At 47.1% G+C, this 22,599-nt stretch overlaps 1 protein-coding gene across 5 annotated transcripts in view; it reads left to right on the forward strand.

Annotated features, from left to right (window-relative positions):
- Positions 1 to 22,599, forward strand: part of TSHZ2 (teashirt zinc finger homeobox 2) — a 458,377-nt gene that overhangs the window by 276,073 nt on the left and 159,705 nt on the right. Inside the window, exon 3 of one of the 5 annotated variants that reach the window (XM_086702511.1) lies at positions 2,672 to 9,923. The exons of the other annotated variants lie outside the window; for them this stretch is intronic. The gene's annotated coding sequence lies outside the window, so the exon portion shown is untranslated. Of the gene's footprint in view, positions 1 to 2,671; positions 9,924 to 22,599 lie in introns of those variants that run through there. 5 annotated transcript variants of the gene reach the window in all.

Below are 22,599 nucleotides of genomic sequence, written 5' to 3' on the forward strand. Positions count from 1 at the left end.
AGGTGGCCCCGTGGAAGCCTCCACTTGCTACTTGATCATAATGATAGCAAATGACAGCAAAACTCCCACTTCCTGGCCTCTTCCACGAGCCAGGCATGGTTATTCATATCATCCTAATTTGCAAGGAGCTCCAAGCGTTTCGGGATTTGTCCAAGAGCGCACAGTAAGGGCAGAGGCGGACTCAGCCCGGGACTGCTCGACACTCCTTACCTTTTACCGCCTCTCGGCTTCTCCACCGAGAGAGTTTCAGATATTGAAACTGGGGGGGGGGGGGGTGGTGCTGGAACTGGCCCGCAGGGCGAAGCAAATCTCGCTCTCTTGATTATGATTTCCTTGTCCTGTCAGGCAGTTGTACATTTGCCATATAGCGTCTAACCAAGGAATGACCCAAATTCCAGTAAAAATTCACATGTACAGTTTGGTTTTTTTGTTTTTGTTTTTTGGTTTTTTGGGGTTTTTTTTTGTTTTTTTGATCACTATCCTGACTCTCACTTGAGGGAAGCAAACTGAGAATTCAGGAACAGGGTCGGCTACAAGACTCGCGCATTTCCAACGCAGCAAGAAACAAATGTGTAGCCTGTTGGAATGCGTTCATTTCATGCAAGCGATCTGGCTCGACTCCCTCGCACATGGCTGGCCCCCCTCTCTGTTGCACTTTCCTCCTCATTGGGACCTTCGAAATCTCAATCCTGACGTGTATAATTTGGTGCTTTAATATAGAGTAACATTATTTTTCATTTACTCCAATCTGCCAACAGTATCATCGTTTCATTTAACCAGATGCAATTCTTTTTTCTTTCGCTAAATTGAAAATCCATGAGCGACAGGGAGTGCAATGTTTTAATTAGCTCATATTTTTTATATGGATTTATGTCTTTAAAATACATTTGTGTAATTCTTCAGCTAAATTAAAAACGTCTTTCCGCGAAAGTGAGGAGGGGAAAATAAAGAGCTGAATTGTGTCATTAGCTTAGGTAGATACAGATGGGGAGAAGGACTTCGTGGGGGGCCACACGCGCGATCACCAGATCTTCTGCCTGGGCCGATGCTGAACTTGCCCCTGCACGTAACAAAGTCTTTGTCTATAAAGATTTCTCGAAAATGGCTACAGGAGGGATTTTTCTTTTAAAGGCCCCTCGTAAGTAAACAAGCAGCTACCTTCAGTGAACTAATTCGAAACCGAACCAGCCGCCAAACAAAACAGGCGGGGAAAAAAAAAAAAAAAAGTCATAATGATAAACAGTTTCCCCTGCATTTCTCTCTTTGTCTTTTTTTTTTTTTTAACTATCAAGTTTAAAGCTTTCCACGGTGCTTTTTTTCTACTTTATAGAAGACAAGTGACATTCTGTGGTAAATGGGAAGAAGCACCATGCAGAACTGAAATCTCTCTAATGCACTGACACTAACTTGCCCTCTATTGTTGGCAACGAGCAGGCACTCATGATTGTTCATCAAACAGCTCCTAATGCAGTTAAAGCATTCAGCTATAATTTCTCCTTGCATTTATAATTACTGTCATAGACTGCACACCTCGGTGAGCAGATTAAAGCTATAAACTATTTAGCCACGGCTCTAAGACGAGGAACTTGATTTGTCTGGCAGGAGTTATTTGTTAGGGATCCTGACACTTCACATAAAAATGACTCAACTTGATGAAGAACAATGCAGTTTTAGCAATGCAGGGATTTTAAATCAGTCTCGACGCCACGCCCTGCAAGACTCGCAGGGCAGTTTGTGGGATGATATGTAGGCCACGGAGATCATGTTAAGGAGACCACAAGAGGAGGCGGTGGGGGGCTGCTTTCTTTCCCCGACTCTCCCCTCTGAGAGAACAGTTTGTTGCAAATCAGGGCATGTCATGTTCTCCCATGAAATCCAGGGTGAATGTCACATGAGGCTCGCCTGGCGGGGAAACGGGATGCCAGGAGCTGAAGGCGCCCATCACCTCTGGGGACTTTAGAGAACTTTGTGCTGCTGTTGAGAGCGCGCACCCCGTCCCGGAGCCCAGGCAGCCGGGGCTATGTGGAAAGTGGTGGTGGTGGTTTTCTCCTGGAATGGTCTTCATTTCTTTGGGTGTTTTATTCTTTTTTTATCTTTACTTATTTTACTTGTAGGAGATACAGCATATATTTGGGGCACAGAGGGCGTTCCATTTGGGGTCATCTAGCGATGCTGGGAAAATTCAAACCAAAATCCGTGTTCAAGTTGACGAGAAAGACTGGCAGAGACTGGGTGGCAGTAAATACGATTCCTTCCTTCTGCAGTTCGTGTGGAGGATTAGCTAAAACAGTGCCTGGGCAGAGCTCAGCGCTGGGTCTGGCCCGCAACGCGAGCCCCTGATGAATTTCATTCTCCTCGTTATTTCCCGCCTTGATCACCTACCTCAAAAAAAAAAAAAAAAAATCCCCTTCCGTTTGCTTAAGGCTTAAATCAAGATGTGGGATGGATTGTGCCATTTTATTTGAAGAAAGAAGGAGAGCCTATGTGTACAGACTTAATTAAATCAGCTCCGGGCGGTGGCGGGGGTGGGGGGCTGGGGGTGGGCAGTGGCGGGGGAGGCAGTGGAATGGAAGCGTCCGGTGGTGTTCGGGGGGGCCCCGAGAAAGCACGGAGCATCGCAGTACCGTGCATCTCTTCCCCTCTGACTTCTGCTTTGCCTCTGTGCCCCCAGCTACCTTGAAAAAGTCCACTTGCTCGAGTTAAAAATCACCAGTGGCTGGGCCATGCTTCGCAAGGTCTGCGCTGGAGTTTCAATGCGGATAATGATGGGGACGAGGTTGATTAAAGGTGGTAAGAAGAAAGTGCTTCAAACAGTGCTTGGCTGTGTCCGCTACCACTATTGTCCTTGTCACGATCGATACTGACAGAGGATTGACATTTATGGCACATTTAAGGTGTCCCGCTCTTGTACTGGGTCGTCCCCACGTATTGTCTCCATCAATCTGAACCCAAAACTCTACAAACAACTCTGACGGACACCCAGCTCACAGGTGAAGAAACCAGCCTCAGAGAGGTGACGTGATCCCCAAGATCACAGCGAGCGCCGGCTGCAGGGCTGGAAACCAAGTGTGGGCGAATGAATGACTTTCCTCCCTCGAGCCACGATTCTGGCCGAAACGTCTCTCAGCCCCTTTCTGGCATCCCCTGCGTTAAATTCCATCGGGCGCTGCACCAAAGTAGGAAAAGTGTGAGATGGGAACCCCGGCCCCGAGGTATTGGCAAGTTACTTTGCCCTTTGAGGGGCAGGGGGAGGACAAAAAAAAAAAAAGATATCCGTATCCCAAAAGCCCAAACCTTTGACTGAGACAACTTCCTGCCACTGGGGCCCTCCAACATATTGGCAGTTTCACCATGCATGGGTTTATCTGGTATTTTTTCATCTATGGAGGGGAAAAAAAAAAAATTGATGTTTCAGGTTATGTTATTTTCAATGCTACATTACTCGATTTCACAGTCAAATAATTCTATTTTGGTTCACCAGAGGTTTTTGTCGTGTTTAATTGTTTATGACTCCCTCCTCCCCCGTATTTGCTGCATCCCCCTGTGCTACCTTCTGGTGCATTCTCTGGTGTGCGGTAACCATGGAGATGGGTCCCTATTGGGTAGCATTTGCTCTGGCTTAGAAGTCAAAGGACCAATCAGGACCTCATTATCCCAGAAATGTAAGAGAATGAGAAGTGGGAGGATGCCGGAGTGGAGGGGAGGCCTGTCACAAAGTCTCGGGACGCAGGGACGTCCTGATGCCTGGAAATCTCAGGAGGGAGGCGATAGGGCAGCTAAACTCAGGCAGACGTCCACGGACTCTGGAGTCACTGAAGCCTGGGTCCCAGGACCACATCTCCACTTTCTAGGTGAGGGACCTAGGGCAGGTCACGTCACCTCTCTGACCCTCAGAAAGCTCTTCTGTCAAGTGGCTGCATGATGGCTGCCTTCACGTCGTCGTAAGAGAAATTGACAGCAAACCTGCGGAGTCTCTTCCTGGGATAATACCAGGCACCTAGAAATCCTCAAAGAGAGCTACTCTCATCATTGTTAAAATGTAGCCGCCCTAGAGTCAACAGTGGGCTCGTGTGTCTCAAGATTTTAATAACCGCGACAATTGCAATGATAACGTGCTGGAAGCAAGTCGCATTGTGCGGCTCGGGAACGTCCATCTGGGGAAGACAAATATGAAAACGTGCCTCGTGCAGTAAACATGTGCTGGGGGCTGCGGTCCGTGCAAGGACTACGGTGATAAGCGACACAGAGGCCGGCTCTGCCCTCAGAACACGGACAGTCCATTGCGGAGGAAGGACGTCACATCACCAAGACTTACGCTGAGCTCAGTGCTATTCCAGGGGAAGTACTCATCCCGTGGGAGACAAGAGGGTTCAAGGGCATCTGACCAAATGAGCAGAGATCTAGGCTGCCTGGAATGAGTAAAGGAGCCAGCCGGTGGAGAAGGGGGAGGCCCCGTGGTTAAAAGGAATGACAAGAGGGAAGCCTTGTAAGTGAAGTCGAGTGGGAGGTCCGTTCCAGAAAACGCACACGGTTCAGCATGGTTAGAGCCGTGTTTTGGGGAGAAGATGGCAGAGAGGGGATGCTGATGGGGCCGAGAAGCTGGTTGATACACACGTGATGGCTCCTGCTCAGGTATATAAACTTACCATTTGAACCTCCGAGATAGATGTTCAGAACAGGTTTGCCTTATTGAAGTATGTGAACGTCATTTTCATGAAGTTGGCTTTGTAGGGCTTTGAAGTGGTGAAGCCCCGGACTCCCCCCGAAGCCTTTGGTTTATGAGGTAGAGATGGCATCCACCTCTAAGGTCCAGGAGGCTGGGGGCTGCACCTGATTAGCTCGTCCATGCAGACTCTATAAATATTGGAAGGAAGGGAGGGAGAAAGGGACAGTATCTAGGAGGTGATCATAACCTTCTTTGACATCCGCCATGTGTGAAATGACAATAATGCGTGTGTCACTCGTCAGTGAGGCAGATGGAATAGATAAAGCGCGTGAAACCCTGAGCACAGAGCGCAGCATGAGAGAAGCCCCAAGTGGAGGAAGGCGTCTTCGGGTTCTGTGCAGCCCACAAAAGTACGAGAAGGTGAGAAACATTCCCACCCAACCCACTGTTGAATGATTTGCCCAGAGGAGTAACATTGTCACGAGGGCTAAGAAATGCCTTTTCTCAAGGTACGCATGCCCATGGGAACAGAGTCAATAGACGCCTGCAGGTGAATGAGTCGAACCATCCCGCATTCTCTGTGGCAGGACGATCAGAGACCTTCGTTCAATTGTCCTTTAATTCATGCTCTTGGAGAAATTGCTATGTGCCGGGCTCTGTCCCGAGTGCTGGGCTACACCCCGAGAAGAAAAGAAACCCAGATCCTACATTCTAATCAGAGAATACACATTGAGAATAATACTAACGGCTCGTATCCTCGGAGCCCCGGGAAAGCGGGTCTGCCAAGGAAATACAACGTAGTGTGAGAGACTATGACGGGGCCACCTACTTTAAACAGAGGGGGATCAGGGGCGGAAAAGGAGGATGTTGAGAAGGAGCCGGTCACCTGACAAATTTCAGGCAGAACATCCCAGGCAGGAAAACAGAAGGTTTGGTGCATCTGATTCAGAGAAAGGCCAGTGTGGAGGGCTGGAGCTGGAGGGGTAGGGGAGTGTTTGGAGTGGGGTGAGGGCGTGAGGCAAGCCAGGGCTTTGTCGAACATCCTCACAACTTTCTATTTTGTTCCTCCTAAGTGCCATGAGAAGTCATTGAGAGAGTTTAAGTAGGCAAGGGCATGATCTAGTTCATCCTTCAAGGACCTGAGTGGTTACTGAGTGTAGAATGGGTGAGACCGGTCAAGGACAGAAGCAGGAAGCCAGTGACAGGTGAAGGGAAAGACGATGGTGATCTGGAGGAAGTGGGGGGCAGCGAGCATGGAGAAGAAGTGGCTTCTGGGGATTCCAGGCCACTTGCAACCACGCTTGTCTGGAAAGGAGAAAGGATGTCAAACAGAGACCTGTAGAGCATTAAGACAAATGTGGCTCTGTACTGTGGGGCCCTCGGTGGGCGTCTAGCTACAACTGCTCTTCCTGAATCGCCCCTGGACCGCCCCCAACTCCTGAGGGAGCCATTACAGCCTGTTTCCCGAGGAGAATCCATTTCTTGACAAAAGTACGCCGCGATCTCTATGCTTCTCCAGAAATTATGAAGCACAAAACAAGAGGTCCCTGCTGTGCCTGCCTTCCTATTTTTCAATCCTAATTTAATTCTTCTCTCCATTCTGTAATTCAGCCCCCCCCCCCTCTCTGAGCATCAACCCTAGGTGGTCCCAACTCCAACGGAAGATTTACCGGCGAGATGAGATGGAGAAACACATTGTTTTTTCAAGATGATTTAATGACCTTTTTGGCATCTCCATGACGGCTAAAATCTTCTGTAATTATTCCGTTTGGCAGCCGAGAGTTCTGTTGATCAGAGGAAGGCTGATGCAGATGTCAAATGTCAATAAATTTGCAATCCATAATTGCAACCACTTGATGCGGAGCAGACTGGGAAAAGGCTTGGTCACAAAGCCACGCAAGGTTGGACCAATACAGGCACCAAAGTAGCTTGAGCATTACACGTGCAAAATCCTTCCCCTATCTTTCCCTCTTGCATCAGCTCACTTTCTCCGTCCCTGCCTTTCTTGTCTGCCCTGCCCCCCTCCCACCACGCCCTGCATCTGTCACTGTCGCTATCCCCTTCCCTGGAGATCGGTGTGCTGCACATTCAACTGTCCAAAGTCTTCTGGGCCCATCTCCACCCAGAGCCAGCGACGCTGTAAACACAGCGGTAGGTTCTTCCAGAGAATCGCCATAAGTTCTTTTTGATTGTGCTGTTCAGCTCTGTTTGGCCCTTGCTGGAGATCAAGCATTGATTTTTTTTTCTGCTTTGCTTGCTCTCCGACAGCATGGTTTATATCGGGAAGGTCTGTGTCAGGAATTAGAGAATGTTTGTAACAATGGGGAAAAATACCCTTATATAAATATACCACTTGTGGGCATGCACTTTGACAAGTGCGGGTGAACTGGAAGATGCTAGAAAAGCTCTGAAGTCATGGAAACATGTAACAGAGGCATTTGTTTTAATGACTCATCTCATTCCTTGAGCTCACCTTATCAAGTTGTAACCTCTGAATCTCTAAGTTCCTAGTTCAAAAATGCAGAGTCTCCTCTGTCCTCGTGTTAATTTTTAAATTATATATCATCGTAGAGAGGCCCTTGTGGTGCACATGATGAGCCATTTTCGCATCTGAAATGGGGAATTATAACCGAGCATTAGCGATTGCTTATAAATCACCGCGAGCAAAGTGGCATCTGTAACCGCACGGTATGAGCTGGGGAGGCATGCAATGCAGGAGAAAGGGGACTTGGAAAGGACAAGGTGATTTTCAAGAGAGGAGGCTGCAGGCTGCGGATCACAAATGCCTCGGTGCCAGTCCCCAGGACCCCGGGGGACCCGACCCTTTCCTTGGAGGCTTGCAACCATTTTTTATTTTTAAGTGGAAAATGTCTTGGCGGTTGAGAAGTGGTCCTAAGGCTCCCTAAGAATCAGCAAAAAGGCAGTAGGACATGTGAATCTGGGGAAGACGTGCGCGAAGTAACGTGTCCACCCTCGCCGGAGAGCACGGGAGGGGTTTTGTGGGTCAGGCTGCCTGGGTTTGAATCCAAGTTCCACTGTTCCCCAGCGACAAGGGCAGATGCCTAACCTCCCTAGGATGCAGGTTCTTTATCTCTAAAATGGGGATAACTGTCCTCCCTCGGGGCTCGATAGACAGGATCGCAGGAGACAATCTAGGTAATGCTTCAAGCCAACGGTTCTCAAACCTGAGAACCATCTGGAGGCCTTGCTAAAATCCAGGTGGCTCAACACATTCCCCAGAGTGTCGGATCCCTTGGATCTTGGGTGGGACCCGATCATTTGCATTTCCAACAAATTCCCAGATGATAGCAGGATGCTGATCCAGGGACCACATTTTGAGACCCACTGCGTTAAGCCCAGTACCTGGCGTGTTGTGAGTGCTCTAAAAAAATGTTTGCTTCTATTAGCTTTAAGTCAGTCTTTGCGCCTGTCTGACACGGTCCTGTGTGAGCAAGAACATGAACTCTACGGAAGGTCCTGGCTTGGTATACAAAATCAAGTGAGACCAAAAGGGTGAGACCATCCAGATTGTCGCTTAGAGGAGGCAACAGAGAGCAGAAGCTGGCAACCAGAGGAGAGAACCAAAATCCAGGGAAGCAGAAGGCAGCCCAGAAGTATATAGGAGTCTGCCGAGATCACTTATTAAAGGGATAGACAGACAATATCACTTCAGTTGTCTCTGCTGTGTCAGGAGGAGTTTCCCATCTCAAGAGCCTTGATTGGCAGTCAGGGGACTAGGCCCTCCTCTTGGCTTCGCTTAATATCTTCCTTAACTCTGAAAAGATGGGCCGTAAAATTATTTTGGAAACAATCATTAAAACTGTTCAGCATGCTAACTCTAAATTGCATTTATCAGAATCTGTTATTTATAATCGACTGCAGACCAAGTCAAACTTAATTTAGTAAACCAGGGAATTTGCCAGTGCATCCAAGGATAGAGTTGGTTTCATGCGCGGATGAATCTTGGGTTCAAAGGAGGGATGTCATTGGAACTTGGTCTTCCCTCATCGCTCAGCTCAGATTTCCTCTGTTTTGTCTTCATTTTCAGACAAACAGCAAGATTGCCTGGACCAGCACCAGGGTTCTAGTCCACCCCAGCCTAGGGGTGTCAGTAGAAAGAGTGCTGTTTACAGGAATGCCATCTATGGAGACTGAGTTCAGTTGGCCTGTGAGGTCACAATACGTGTGAAGCAATGCCTAAGACTGGGAAAAATGGGATGTTGTCTCTTCAGCGTGGGTCAGGTGCACACTCCTGGAAGCATTGGGTGGGGTCGGCATGTTACAGCTTGGGCTGAGATTGGGATGCCCGGGGGGATGTGGGGGCGCAGATGACTCTGAATCCAGCTCATCTTAGTCAAGCTTGACCTAGGCCATCCCTTCGCTGTCCTGACACCTACTAATTTTTCTTATTCTGAATGACAGTGAGTGGTCCCATTATCCCCCTGCTATCCCCAGGCTTAGGATCGATGGACCTTCCTCTTTCTCTCCTCTTTCCCACCACTGTCCATTTCATCACTCATATTTTTATCGGACCTCCATACCACTACACCTGTTTGACCTCGGTTTCTACGGCCGTTCAGTTCACTGAAGCACACCCTATCTCTTGGCAGGACTCAACTCACCACCAGGCGCCAGTTTACTCGGTCCATGACTGCCAGATTAAAAGTCCCAATTCGGGCCTCACAGCGTAGTGACAAGGGCTTCCGTTTCATGAGTGTTTCTTCTGCCCAAGAGACCTCAAATACAGTCTTTCTGATCCTTATATTAACCATTCTCATCATTTAAATCTCAACTTCAACATCATCTTCTTCAAGGACTCTTCTCTGAAGATCTAAGTCAGGAGTCATCAAAAGCTTTCCATAAAGGGCCAGATAGGAAATATTTTCTGGGTCACAGCCACACAGTCCCTGTCACCACTCAACCTGCCCTTGCAGCGTAAAGGCAGTAATAGGAGATGTGTAAATGAAGAGGTGTGGCTATATTCCAATAAAACTTTATTGATGGACACTGACGCTTGAATTTCATATAGTTTTCATGCATCATTAAAAAGAAAAGTCACTCTTCTTTTGACTCTTTCAACCATTTAAAAATGTAAACACCATTCTTAGTTTATGGGCCCTGCAGAAACAGGTGGTGGGCTGGATTTGGCCCACAGGCCATAGTTTGCCAAGCCCTGATCGAAAGCCATCCAACGCTCTCAAATGCCTCTTTCCCATCACTTGATTTCCCTTATTAAATTTACAACTATCTGATAGTACGTTATTGTGTATTTTCTTACGTCTCAGCACCATACTAGGCCCCAAGTATATAGCAGTGAACAAATGGACCATTTCCCTCCCTTTGGGGGATCTTATAGAAAGAGAAAGACAAGAAACAAGAAAACAACTTAGTAAGCAAGATCATTTCAGGTCCCATGAAGGAAATAAAGTACTTAAGGGCCCGAATGGCAGTACTGTTCATTTACTTTGGGTGCTCTTCAAGGGGTGACATCTGAGATATGAAAGATTGAGGGAGCCAGTCCTGCAATGAATGAAAAGAGGATGTAAGACAGGGACAGCAAGTGCAAAGGCCCTGAGGCGAGTAAGGGCCGGGAGTATTGAGGGAAACTGAAGAAGGCCAGTGTTGCTGGAACTCTGTGAGCTCAGAGAGAAATAGGTTTGAATACTTAGCCCAACTCAAATGTGCAGGCCATAGTGATGAGTTTAGATTACTCGAGGTTCATTAAGGGGATCTAAAGAGGGGGAGGGCATGATGCAGTTGGCATTTCTAAAGATGATTCTGGCTTCCACGTGCAGAATGAACCACCTGAATGTGCACGTGAGGGTGCCTTCCTTTTCTTAACAGGAAGCTCCCTGAACATCTCACACGTGGAGCCTACACATATGAAGCCCCCAAGAAAAGCGCCGTGAAATTAATGCATTAATTAAAACCATTAACGCGGCATAGCTTTCTCTTGACCCCTTGACATCAAGGCTCTTTAGAGCCAGGTTCCTGAAGCAGGTCGATCTATATCATAAAATTCAAAAATTATAGCTTATAACAGAAAGTGACCTCCCATTACATAATGTGGCAAAACAAGCAAATTAATACCAGAGGCAATAAATGTCTAGGCACTAATGTGGCTTGGGTATGAAATATGTTCCCATTGCTTTGGGAGTACAGATTCAAAATGAGGATCAGATTACCCAGCGCCCATCGTGATGTAGCACCTGACTTCCAGCCCCAGCTGGGTTTTACATTCTTCCTCACCAGTCAACAGATAGTTTTGGGCCTCTACCATGTACAGGCATGAGGATCCAGAAATGAGCAAGGCGGAGAGAGAGGGTCTCAACTCCTCCCGGAGCTTATGGGCTGGCTGGTGACGATGGAGGGAACCGCGGCCAATAAACCAAGGCAGGAACTCAATAGCGGAAGGCTACTTTAGAGGAGTAGGCAGGGAAGGTCTTTCTGAAGAAGTGACGTTTTTGCCCAGGCCTAAAAAGTGAGGAGCAATCGATCAGCCACCGAGTCAAGGAAGGAGGACACCAGGCAGAAGGAACAGCATGTGCAGAGTTCCTGAGGTGGGAAAGAGCTGCGTGTGTTCAGAGCACTATCTTGCACGGCGGTCAGCAGATCTGTTTTCTCACAAGACCAGAGAGCAAACACTTGAGGCTTTGCGGGACGAGTAGGTGTGACTGAGTACCGATAAAGTTTTCTTTCCAAAACCAGGCGGAGGGCCGGATTTGGCCCACAGGCTGCAGTTTGGCAGCCCCGGGTCTAAGAGGATGGCATCTTGGGGGCAGCTTCCAGAAGCAGACCCTGGTATGAAGGTGCCTGGACCAGTCATTTCTTAGGAATGTGCCCCCGGAGGAGACTGATAAGAGAAGGGGAGAAAGCCAGGCATGCGTGTGATTTCAGGGAAAGTCCCAGCCTCACTCTGATCCCACAGGGAGCTAGACGGTCTTCATTATGCTCCCGGATTCGACCCCTCTGGGGACAAGGGCTGGGCTATGGTGCTCTGACCTCAGTCCGTCATTGGTGAGGGGTCATCCCAGGCAGGGAATCAGCTTGAAGGCACTTAAGACACGCTGCGCATGCAAAGCACGTGTGCCTGTCGGAAGGGAAAACACGCAGAAGGCAGGAGTGAGGCATCACTACAGTGCTGTCCTCAGACGGGCTTCCCTGTGTCCAGGTTCTCGCCCCATCTGAGAGTGGGGATGAGTCCCCGCGGAAGCTCCTCGTGGCAGCTGGCAAATGACACAAATCACACGCCCCGACACAGGAACGCCACCTTCATACACGAGGAGCAGCGCACACGGCAGCCGGCTAACCATTCTGCATTTCTTCCTTCTGGCCTCCCGCCTAAAAGGAGCAGCTAGACAGCACGTGGGGCTCGGTCCAAACTCTGGCACCTGTAAGTGGTGGCCCCCTCAGCGGGTTGCCGACCTTTCGGAGGTTCAGCTGGCAGATGTGAATTGAATACTGTCTATCTTGGAGCCCCCGTTCTGCCCTCGAGACTTGGCCCACAGTCAAACCTCAGTTTCTTCTTCCATAAAACGGGGCTAATAGCCCACGTGAAGCCTGATGGGAAGGTTAAATGAGAAAGAGATAAGAAAGCCCCTAGCACTCTGCACACAGTAGGCGTTCATTTAACGCCAGTTACCACTCCCTCCTTGATTTGCACGAAAAGGCTGTTCTCTGTGTCTCTGATGACTTTCTTTTTTTTTTTAAATATGAAATTTATTGTCAAATTGGTTTCCAGACAACACCCAGCGCTCATCCCAACAGGTGCCCTCTTCACTATCTGATGACTTTCAACAGCCCAGTCTCCATATACTTGCTTTGGTTACCCCCCCCCCACCCCCTCCGATCTCAGCTACAGACTCCTGGAGGCTTTTTGCCTTGTTCCCTGGACAAATCTTTCCCAGGACTGACCTGAGCCTTTCCGAATATCAATGCTGATCTCTCTCACTATCCAATCAACAAACATTTACTGAGCGCTTATTATGTGCCAGGCGCCACTGGAGCCCCAAAGATACAGTCTTTAGTAACAATGAGCTAACGTTGAGTGAGTAGGTTCCCACGTATTCTCTCCTTTCAGCCTCCCCAAATCCCCAGAAGCAGCTTCCATTCTGAATCCCCATTTTGTAGGGCCAAAAACCGAATGTCACAAAGGTGATCATACAGTTAGGAGGCAGCAGAGCCAAAACTTGAATGTACTTTTGACCGACTCCACGAGCCAGAACACGGGCACTGTCCTGATCCCCCAAAGGAAATAAAGGTTGACTTACTGAACACATACGATGTCCACGGCCCTCTAGACCTTCTTATCTGATCATCATATCCTTCCTGCCAGCATGCCAGATGTGTCCCTGGAATCACCCCATTTTGCCAATGAGGTACCCAAAACCCACAGAAATTGTGATTTAACCATCACACAGCCTTAGTAGGGCTTAGGTTGAAACCCAAGTTTTGGGACACTCGTGTGGCTCAGTTAAGCATCCAACTCTTGATTTCAGCTCAGGTCATGATCTCGCGGTTCATGGGTTCAAGCCCCACATTGGGCTCAGAACCGACAATGCGGAGCCTGCTTGGAATTCCCTCTCTCCTCTCTCTCTCTCTCTCTCTCTGCCCCTATCCCACTCACGCTCTCTCTCTCTCTGTCTCTCAAAATAAATAAACTAACAAAAAAAAAAGCAGAAGAAGAAGAAACCCCAGCTTTGTTTGACTCTAAGGCCTGGGGAGTAGACTTCTATGTTTTTTAAATTACCCCCCCCCCAAAAAAAATGCAGAAATAAAATAATAAGAATGAACATATATGGTGAGCTGGCTATGTGCCAAATGCTGGGGCTGAGCACTTCTCTTCTTTGGCTTCTTTAAGCTTTAACCCCTGTGGAGTAGGTGATACCCTTATGCCCATCTTGCAGATGAAGAAATGGCAAGGGAGCAAGGTGACGTCCTTCATCCGGGCCACCCAAGCCTTACGTGACAGGCGCACAATGCAATGGTAGATGAGCATGCCTCCCCCAGATAGCTGCGAGCAGCCCCGCTCCCACTTCAAGGAGGCTTCCCTGAGCAGCTGCCCGTGGCCCGGGCTCATGAAGAATGAAGAATGCAGCGCATACTCCCCTGCTGCATAGGAAGCGAAGGGCATGAGTGTGGTGTCATGATCCGCGTGGAGCAAGCAGAGGCGATGGGGGGAAAGGCCAACACGCACGCGGCCGCCGCCCGGGCTCGGTGTTCAGCTCCCGACCCGGGCGCCCAGGGCAGGGGCTCTCTCCTTCTCCCACTCCCTCATCCACAAGATCTCCGCCGCTTGCGACAACGTTGAGATGTGTAGCTTGGGCGTGTTGAGAGCCGAGCGCGCCTGTTCGGCGTCGCTTCTTGGGCGTTGGACCGCCGCCTCCATCTCAGTCACGTCTGCCCATCTTTTTCAATCTAATGAACTGCAACCATCAGTGCAACTTAAGTTGGGCTGTCTGTTCGTGCATAGTTAATATTAAAAATGTACTAACAGTGTGGCTGAGAAATCAAATTATGCACATAAATATGCTGGCATAGCAGAGGCGGCGGCAGGAGCTGAAGTTAGCAACACTGATGCCAGTTCACATTTGCAAATCTCCCGTCAATCTGTCATTAAACATGTTATCAAATGATGATAAGTGTATGCTTCTTGCTTGCATTGGTGAGCCGATTCCCGATGTTGATGCGCATTAATGGGATAATACGCATTAACATAGTTGTGCTTGGATGAACACAAAACATTTTTTATCTGTCTCAGTTTGTTTCCCCCTGTGGCCCCCAAGTAAGTGTTTTGTGTTATCAAATTGCCAAAAAACTGGGAAAACATATTACTTTTAATTAGCAAACCTTGTTGGTGGAGGGGTTTTTTTTCTCCCTAGCCCCCACCCCTCCATAATTCCTGTGTACTGGCAATAAAAGAGAGACCGAGAGAGAGAGAGAGAGAGAGGACCTCCACTGTCTTCTTTCAGTAAAACGATTAATGTCAGAAACTCAGAAGCTGGCAATTATGCTCTGTCTTAATGCACTGGCCTTTCATCTGGGGCCCTCGCTCTTGACAGGTCTGATCGCTTCAGTTCAGTGATATGAAAGGCAGCAGAGGAAATGATCGTAGACATCCCGGGTCCGTCACGAGGGCCAGCACTGAAATGCGGTCCTGGCTGTATAGCCTGACGCCTCTCAGTGGAGTCACAGGCGAGGGAGACAGGTGGCGGCCCCACGCATTGCCCAGACTTATGGATGTCACAGTGCTCAGTGGGGAAGGTATAACTACAACCGTTTTCCCAAACTTGGGAGCTGAGAAAATGTGCAAGCCCCCACAAAGTGAGAAACGCTCTATTAAGAAGCCAAGCGATGTCCTTTTCCCTGATGACCAGGCACCCGCTCGATCACAAAGATAAACGCCAACGTAGACATGGATTTTGTGTTGCAATATTCATCGGAAGTCGGTTATCCCGGTGACCCAAGATAGAACTGGATTAATTGTTTTATCCGAATGAAAGTAACACTTAGGAATTCTTGAATGAATGCTCAGGGCCTCGTGGTCCAAACGCTGGGCCAGTTCAATATCTGAGAAAAGGTGCTGATGCCCAACTTGCTTCGTGAAATGGTGTCCTGACACATCGGGGCTCTGTTCTTTCACAAGAGCTCTGCCCGCACACCTTTGAGAGTTGATTAATCCATTCATTCCACATGGATGTATTGGACACCTACTGTGTGCAGACAACACTGTGGGCTCAGGGAGACCCATAAACATGATCTCTGTCCTCATGAAGCACACGCTATTGGGGAAGAATATATATATATTTTAAAGTCCCTACGCAACGGTTAATTGGTCTCCATTAATAAAAAGTGTAAGTGGGGGAAGAGGGGGTGTGATTAGTGTACCGTTGACTTCCCAAGCTCCACGGAAAGCATTCTCTGCCATTAATAATGCCAGAAGGTTATTGTGTTTGGCCTTCCAGGATCCTTGTTTACATGTGTTTTAAAATTAACATTGACTTCTTGCCATTTGGTTTGTTCCTAAGTGGGGTGAGCAGCGTATTAATGATTAGAATTATTGTTGCTGTTATGAATGTGCTAATTAAAAGGAAATTCTGTCACGCGGCTTTGTGAGGCAAGCGCGAACCTTTGCAGTTGGAGACGTTAGGACTGGGAACATGGAGAAGAAAGTGTGAAATCGTAAAGAAAAGATGGAGTTCGGGGTAGGGGAAAGAGTTCTCAGGGCTCTCACAATCCTCTGTCATTCATTACTTTGCAGGGCATCTCCCTACCCAGGACACGGAGAAAATCCACTTGTGTTTTGAGTGGGGATGTCCCCTTTTTGTTTTCTTTGAGGCTGGAGAGAGCTAGCGCCTCTGGGACCTGAGCCCTAGGGACATCTTGTCTTCCACAAGTTCATTCAGATATGTAACACTTCTGAACTGAAAAGCAGGTGCCAGACTCTTGGCTGGACATTGACGATGCCAACAAGACCGTTTACCGCCCCTCCCTTGAAGGATGCATGGCATGGGGGACAAGGAGAAGTGAATGCACAATTTCATTGCCTGAGCATGAGCGCCATGATGGGGGCCGTACAGGTACCCATGAGAGGGGCACTAAACGCCACCGGTAGCAAGAACAAATTCTTTCTTTACACCATCGATAAGCATTTATTTAGAATATCCAACATACTAAGCTTCGTCAGAGGTCAAAATGGATGTAATAATCAGAAGCGCTTGTATTTATTGAGAAATTATTTGGCACTTGACCTCCACCAGTACAGACCCTGCGTTCATCAGAATATGAGCCAGGGCCTGGCTCCTGAAGGGTAGGCATTCACACGCACATGTGTGCTGACTTCCCAAGAATTGTAGTTCAGGTGTTGGAGACTAAAGGCGAACAAGACAGGTGTAGTGCACAGAGCACGTGTGTCCCAGAGCTGGGTTCAGAACCATGAAACTGAGCCCAGTACCTCCCGCAGAGTGAGCAACGGTTGCTTATCTGTCAAATATCCCAGAAGAGAAGATGTTACTTGTCTCCAAGGTTAGCAAACTTGCCTCGAAACTGGCAGGAAGCTTGGGAAATACTGAAGGGTAGGTCTTCCAGGAGCTATTTGGTGGCATTTTGGATTTCCTACCCTTCTAAAATCATTTCTATGTGCTAACGTCACTTCGACAACAGATAAAATTCACAGGAGGTGACAGCAGAAGTCATTCTTTTATCAATATTTTTCTTATTTTACCTAAACCATTAAACCTGAGCCCTTAAAGCTCCGCATGACTTTCCGCCATTTTTTTCCTCCAAGAGTATTCCGAAAGGGAAAAACTTATATTCTACAAAGGATCTTTCAGATATTCTCCCTTCATTTGTTACAGCAGTCTGCAATCTTTTATCTTCAAGCTCCCTTTTGTGTGGCCATCGTAAAACCCCCTCCAGCCATTCCCAGGAGACCAGCCGTAGGAAGCTGTCGTAAACATGATGTAAACATGATGTAAAAAGCTGTCGTTAGATTTGTAGATTTTCTCCCATGCCAAATGCAAGTTGCTGATGAACATGATTAGACTTACATTGATGTTAAGATTTCTGTTACGAGAAACCTGTTTTCTCACATCCATATTTTTTTTCCAACATCTTGGATAATGAATAGTCTTGGGGTCTCATCAACAGTGGCCAAAAGGATCACTCATTTCTCCATTCAACATATTGATTAGGTGCCTACTCTTGCCAGACACTGTAGCAGCTTCTGGGAATTCAGCATCGAACAACACAGAAACACATCTCTGCTTTCAGGAAGGTGACACTCTAGTGGCGGAAGACAGATCATAAAAAATATATATCAGATGCCAGTAAGTGCTACAAAAAAAAAAGGACAGTAGGGAGGGAAGAAAGTTTAGACAGGATGTTTAGGGAGGACTTGGCTGAGGAGGGGAACATCTGACCTGACACCAGAATACATTGGAGGAGGAAGCCATGTGGATATTCGGGAGCTGGAAAAAGTGCCCATAATCGCAGAGACTAAATAAGTCATGAGAACAATTAATACCATGATCAAGAATCATTGAAAATTGAGATGATCAAACATGTTCCAGTGAGTAAGAAAGACCATTAATTACAACCAGGGAATCAAAAGGCGATGAAATCTAAGAATTTTCTACATTGCTACTCCTTGATTATAACTTTCAACTGTGTCTTCTAGAAATTATACGAGGAGTTACAGATGACCTGAGAGTGACATTTTTTAATCTTGAGGATTAGTTGCCAATGTATAAAGATGAGAGAAATTTAGGGGCGCCTGGGTGGCTCAGTCAATTGAGTTTCCAACTCTTGATTTTGGCTCAGGTCATGGTCCCAGAGTCGTGGGATCGAGCCCTGAGTCAGGCTCCTCACTGAGCAAGGAGCATGCTTAAGAATCTCTCTCTCTCCCTCTCTCCCTCTGCCCCTCCCCTGCTCATTCACATGTGCTCTCTCTCTCTCTCTCAAATTAAAAAAAAAAGAGAGAAATTTACTTCCAAAATCCAGACTTTCAGCTTCTTTTGAAAAATTGGAAAAATTCTCAAAGGTGATCCCACATGTCCACATGGAATTAGCTGGAACAAAAGAGCATTATTCCCTTCAGACAGGATATGCTCTCTTCATTATATGGCAGCCACCAGCATTTCTTACTACCTTGCGCCAACCCACAGCCTTCCTTTATATTTTTCTGCTTACCTTCCGTAAGCTTTTAAGTTTGTGAATACAATTTTACAGGTTTATACTAACACTTACTGCTGCTCATTTTGGTAGATTTGTGATTATTCAAACATGAGCTTACATCTATCACTAACTTTAAAAGTCCTCTGAACCAAGAGCTAAACTACTTGTTTATTTAACAAGCACTTATGTCGACTGTGAAATGTAATGTGCTAGAAAATAAAGGTTCGGAGTAAAAACACAGACCCTCTTTTCATGGAGTTCATTGCTTATTGGGGGATAAAAACATAATTAGAATAATATACACCATAATTTCTTTTTTTTAATAGGAAATTTATTGTCAAATTGGTTTCCATACAACACCCAGTGCTCATCCCAACAGGTGCCCTCCTCAATGCCCCTCACCCACCCTCCCCTCCCTCCCACCCCCCATCAACCTTCAGTTTGTTCTCAGTTTTTAAGAGTCTCTTATGCTTTGGCTCCCTCCCTCTCTAACTTTCTTTTTGTTCCCTTCCCCTCCCCCATGGTCTTCTGTTACATTTCTCGGGATCCACATAAGAGTGAAAACATATGGTATCTTTCTTTCTCTGTATGGCTTATTTCCTTTAGCATAACACTCTCCAGTTCCATCCACATTGCTACAAAAGGCCAGATTTCATTCTTTCTCGTTGCCACGTAGTATTCCGTTGTATACAGCATAATCTCTTAGCTATTCTTTTGTAAAATTTTAACCCAGTAGAGTTAACATACAGTGTTAAATTAGTGTCATGTGTACAATATAGTGATTTCACAATTCTGTATGTTACTCAGGACTCATCATGATAAGCGTCCTCTTTTTTTTTTTTAATTTTTTTTAACGCTTATTTATTTTTGAGACAGAGAGAGACAGAGCATGAACGGGGGAGGGTCAGAGAGAGGGAGACACAGAATCCGAAACAGGCTCCAGGCTCTAAGACATCAGCACAGAGCCCGACGCGGGGCTCGAACTCACGGACCGCGAGATCGTGACCTGAGCCGAAGTCGGCCGCTTAACCGACTGAGCCACCCAGGCGCCCCATGATAAGCGTCCTCTTAATCCCCATCACCTGTGTCGCCCATCCCCCAACCCCTTCCCCTCTGGTAACCACCAGTTTGTTCTCTATAGTTAAGAGTCAGTTTTGGGGTTGTCTTTTTTCCCTTTTATTCGTTTGTTTTGTTTCTCAAATTCCACATATGAGTGAAATCATGGGATGTGTCTTTCTCTAACTTATTTCACTTGGCTTTATACTCCCTAGATCCATCCATGTTGTTGCAAATGGCAAGATTTCATTCTTTTTTAGGGCTCGGTAATATTCCGTTGTGTATCTATACCACATCTTCTTTATCCACTCATCTAATAGTGGACACTTGGGCTACCTCCATAATTTGGTTATTGTAAATAATGCTACAATAAACATTAGGGTGCATATATATTTTTTCAAATTAGTGTTTTTGTGTTCTTTGAGTCAACACTTAGTAGTGTGATTACCGGATCATACGGTGGCTCTATGTTTAACTTTGTGAGGAAGCTTCATACTGTTTTCCAGAGCGGCTGCACCTGTTTGCATTCCCACTAGCAGCACACGAGGGTTCCTTTCTCTCCACATCCTCGCCAACACTTGTGGTTTCTTGTGTTTTTGATTTCAGCCATGCCCACACTGCATCCAAAACAACCCAAAGGTTTAATGCAATCCCTCTCAAAATTCTAAAATTTGTATGGAACCACAAAAGACCCCGAATAGCCAAAGCACTCTTGAAAGCGAAAAACAAAGCTGGAGATGTCACCATTCCAGATTTCAAGTCACACTATGAAGCTACAGTAATCCAAACGGTATGGAGCCGGCTCGAAAATATACCCCAGAATTTTAAAGTGCTTTTAACACTTTAACACCCTGAGGTGTGTTACTCATTTGGTCTCTAGCATTCTGGGAGGGAGGAAACAGCATTGTTGGTTTTATTATCGGTAGATAGAGATGGGGACAGAGAGGTGAATGTGGGTGTCCAAGGACCAGGCACCAAGGACACCAAGGACAAAGCCAAGACTAGAGCCGTAGTTGATATCCACCACCAGAAGGTTCTGTTTTGCTCATTGTAACCTGTAAAGTGTTAACTTTTTGTCAGGGGTCAACAAACCCAGCCCACCGCTTGTTAGTAACTTAAACAAGTTTTATTGGAACGCGGCCATGCCGTTTCCTTACATGTTGTCTATGGCTGCTTTCCAGTTATAACAACACAGTTGAGTGGGTGTGACAGAGACTATACGGCCCACAGAGCCTAAAATATTTACTATATGTCCCCTTACAGAAAAAGATGGCCACCCCTTGCCCTATGTGGTCGATGCGTGGTAGGCATAGGGGCGAGGGGATGGGGGAATGCCCCGTTGTCATGCCTCTCCCCCAGAACTTGAAAATTGAAGGAAAGCTCACCAGTCTGTAATGGGGGAAGCTGGCCATCCGTAAACATACCAGTCAGAAACACTAAGAGCAAAATGAGGGGTCCAGTCGGGAGACTCGGTTGTACATCCTGAATCTACACCAGTGGTCATGAACCAGTGGTTCTTGAAATCACCCAGTGGTCCAGAGAATCACACTTGAAGGCCACCCAGCCAGGACCCATGCCCGGATCAAAGCCAAGGCTGTGTCAGTAGAGCCATCCCTGCACCAGCAATGCACCCAGACTCCTAGCCTATGCCACCTGTGTAGGACAGTTGACCTTCCAGCCAGGAGCTCTGGAAGAGCTGCCTCTGAAACGCCGGTGGCTTTTATATCATCAGGACAGAGGCTACCCTGAACCTGCATCCCCACCATATACCTTCTGAGTCAGAGCCTCCCATTGGTGCATCTGATGGATGGACCCTGGGGCCTGTGCCTACCTATGAGGTGCAAGAGAGGCTGGGAGGCATGTTCCTAATTTCTGTCTTGAGGAATACCTTCCTTCCAATCAAATTATTGAGATGTCGACACTGTGACACGGGCTGTGTCATTCGTTTTTTGAAGAGAACAGTATATGTCACAGAAGTATGGTCAGTATAATATTTTTTTTTAAGAAAACGAGGGACAGGTTTGGAATTTCCATCAGGGTGCAGCCAAAACTCCCCATGAGAAAGGATATCTTTGACCACCAGACAGCGAGTGTCTGGCCGATAATGGAAAACGTCTCACTTATAACAGTCTTACTAGCAGCAAGTACTAATTACTGAGGCTTTTGGTGCATTAGGCTAGGAGGTGAAAGTGTGATTATTGTCCACATGTTACGGATGATGAAACTAAAGCACAGTGGGCTGGTAAGTCTACCCTTGTAGATGATAGAGGAGAAGTCAGTGGGGAGCAGTTTGTACCTTAAATCTTCACCTTGGCAAGGAAGGAATTTTTGCCCATTGATTTGGAGCATTTTTTTTAGTTTATTTATTTTGAGAGAGAAAGAGAAAGACAGCATGAGTGGAGGAGGGGGCAGAGAGAGAGAGAGAGAGAATCCCAAGCAGGCTCTGCACTGTCAGCACAGAGCCAGATGCGGGGCTCAAACCCATGAACCGTGAGATCATGACCTGAGCTGAAATCAAGAGTCGGATGCTTAACCAACTGAGCCACCCAGGCACCCCTGGAGCATTTCTGCATTCAGTAGTGAAGCAATCACGATGGCTTCTCTAGCCTCTCACGAGCCCTTACTGACGACCACCTGAGTTCCATCCCCGGGCCATAAATAAACATAAGCCACTTTCTGGCTAGAATTTGCTTTCCCACGCTGTGTGTGGGCTAATAGGAGCCACATTCCCCAGCCCAGGAGCTGACAACTTACTGAGGGTGTATGTTACATCCGGGTCCGTGGCATTAGCTTACTTAATCGCCTCAAAAACCTTACTGTCCTTTTCAGACTGAGACTGAGTCTTCAAGAGCAGAAGTGATTTGGCCAAGGTCACATAGCTAATAAGTGGCAGAGCTGGAATCAAAGCCACATGCGCCTGGCATCACATCCTTCCTATTTGTCCCCTCACAGATGTAGAATTAGGGGACACCTTTGGTTCATGACTCATCCTTACCATTTGGGCCATTCATAGTCAACCTGACTTGAATTGGGTTGGCAGGTAGTTTTAGCGATGCAATAATCATCCCTGAAAATGAAAGCAAGGACTTGAAATTCACATCCATCTAGCACCAAGCTCGAGCTCTTGAGTGCTAACTAGATGAGTACTTTTCATCGCTGTGGCATTTCTATACTTTTTCCATATAAACTAATACATAGGAACT

This window comes from Puma concolor, chromosome A3, assembly GCF_028749965.1.
Source record: "Puma concolor isolate L17-30 chromosome A3, mPumCon1.1.hap2, whole genome shotgun sequence".
Classification (NCBI taxonomy): domain Eukaryota; kingdom Metazoa; phylum Chordata; class Mammalia; order Carnivora; family Felidae; genus Puma; species Puma concolor.